The sequence below is a fragment of the Triticum dicoccoides genome, chromosome 5A (genome assembly GCF_002162155.2).
Source record: "Triticum dicoccoides isolate Atlit2015 ecotype Zavitan chromosome 5A, WEW_v2.0, whole genome shotgun sequence".
NCBI lineage: Eukaryota > Viridiplantae > Streptophyta > Magnoliopsida > Poales > Poaceae > Triticum > Triticum dicoccoides.
Genome location: NC_041388.1, coordinates 540349987 through 540352498, shown reverse-complemented (window position 1 = coordinate 540352498; position 2512 = coordinate 540349987).

The following is a 2512-nucleotide window of genomic DNA, read 5'->3' as shown; positions in this document are numbered from 1 at the left end:
CGACATCGGGCCCATAAATCATGAGTTTTTCGCCTGGAGAAAACAACCCCCATGTCCACCATCAATTCTTCATCCAACTCTCCATCGACCCAGTCACACAGAACTATCTGACCAAAGGAGAATTCATCGGTGGAGAAGACACCATCATATTAATTGCTTCCGGATGCTGCCACACGACCTCTATGGCATCGTCGTAGGAGAGAGCCACGAGCCACACATCGCACCACCTCACGCCCGACCGACCATCGCTGCTTGTTGCCATAATGTGTTGCCACAGCTGGATGAGCCACACCGCAAATCTCATATCTGGGGCCATTGCCCCTAGGGCAGATCCAACTGTTTCTGATCCCTTTCTAGCTGATGTGGCCCTTGTCTCCCACGGCCGTGAACAAGAATGTCGCACCTGTGCCACGACACCATCTCCTTGGCCACCGATGGGTCAGATAGTGAAGGAAATATGCCCTAGAGGCAATAATAAAGTTATTATTTATTTCCTTATATCATGATAAATGTTTATTATTCATGCTAGAATTGTATTAACCGGAAACATACTGCATGTGTGAATACATAGACAAACAGAGTGTCACTAGTATGCCTCTACTTGACTAGCTCGTTGATCAAAGATGGTTATGTTTCCTAACCATAGACATGAGTTAGCATTTGATTAACGGGATCACATCATTAGGAGAATGATGTGATTGACTTGACCCATTTCGTTGGCATAGCACTTGATCGTTTAGTTTGTTGCTATTGCTTTCTTCATGACTTATACATGTTCCTATGACTATGAGATTATGCAACTCCCGTTTATCGGAGGAACACTTTGTGTGATACCAAATGTCACAACGTAACTGGGTGATTATAAAGGTGCTCTACAGGTGTCTTCAAAGGTACTTGTTGGGTTGGCGTATTTTGAGATTAGGATTTGTCACTCCGATTGTCGGAGAGGTATCTCTGGGCCCTCTCGGTAATGCACATCACTTAAAGCCTTGCAAGCATTGCAACTAATGAGTTAGTTGCGAGATGATGTATTATGGAACGAGTAAGGAGACTTGCCGGTAACGAGATTGAACTAGGTATTGAGATACCGACGATCGAATCTCGGGCAAGTAACATACCAATGACAAAGGGAACAACGTATGTTGTTATGCGGTTTGACCGATAAAGATCTTCGTAGAATATGTGGGAGCCAATATGAACATCCAGGTTCCGCTATTGGTTATTGACCGGAGACGTGTCTCGGTCATGTCTACATTGTTCTCGAACCCGTAGGGTCCGCACGCTTAAGGTTTCGATGACAGTTATATTATGAGTTTATGAGTTTTGATGTACCGAAGGAGTTCGGAGTCCCGGATGAGATCGGGGACATGACGAGAAGTCTCGAAATGGTCGAGACGTAAAGATCGATATATTGGACGACTATATTCGGACATCGGAAAGGTTTCGAGTGATTCGGATATTTTTCGGAGTACCGGGGAGTTACGGGAATACGTATTGTGTCTTATTGGGCCATACGGGAAAGAAGGAAAAGGGCCTCAAGGGTGGCCGCACCCCTCCCCTTGGTCTGGTCCGAATTGGACTAGGGAAGGGGGGCGCCCCCTTCCTTCCTTCTCCTTTTCCCTTCCATTTCCTTCCCTCCTACTCCTACTACTTGGAAGGGCTCCTAGTTCTACTAGGAAAGGGGGAATCCTACTCCCGGTGGGAGTAGGACTCCCCTAGGGCACGCCATAGAGAGGGCCGACCCCTCCCATCCTCCACTCCTTTATATACGTGGCCAGGGGGCACCCCATAGACACACAAATTGATCTTTGTGATCGTTCTCTTAGCCGTGTGCGGTGCCCCCCTCCACCATAATCCTCGATAATATTGTAGCGGCGCTTAGGCGAAGCCCTGCGACGGTAGAATATCAAGATCGTCACCACGCAGTCGTGCTGACGGAACTCTTCCCCGACACTTTGCTGGATCGGAGTCCGGGGATCGTCATCGAGCTGAACGTGTGCTAGAACTCGGAGGTGCCGTAGTTTCGGTGCTTGATCGGTCGGGCCGTGAAGACGTATGACTACATCAACCGCGTTGTGCTAACGCTTCCGCTTCCTGTCTACGAGGGTACGTAGACAACACTCTCCCCTCTCGTTGCTATGCATCACCATGATCTTGCGTGTGCGTAGGAAATTTTTTGAAATTACTATGTTCCCCAACAGTGGCATCCGAGCCTAGGTTTTATGCGTTGATGTTATATGCACGAGTAGAACACAAGTGAGTTGTGGGCGATATAAGTCATACGGCTTACCAGCATGTCACACTTTGGTTCGGCGGTATTGTTGGATGAAGCGGCCCGGACCGACATTACGCGTACGCTTACGCGAGACTGGTTCTACCGACGTGCTTTGCACACAGGTGGCTGGCGGGTGTCAGTTTCTCCAACTTTAGTTAAACCGAGTGTGGCTACGCCCGGTCCTTGCGAAGGTTAAAACAGCACCAATTTGACAAACTATCATTATGGTTTTGATTC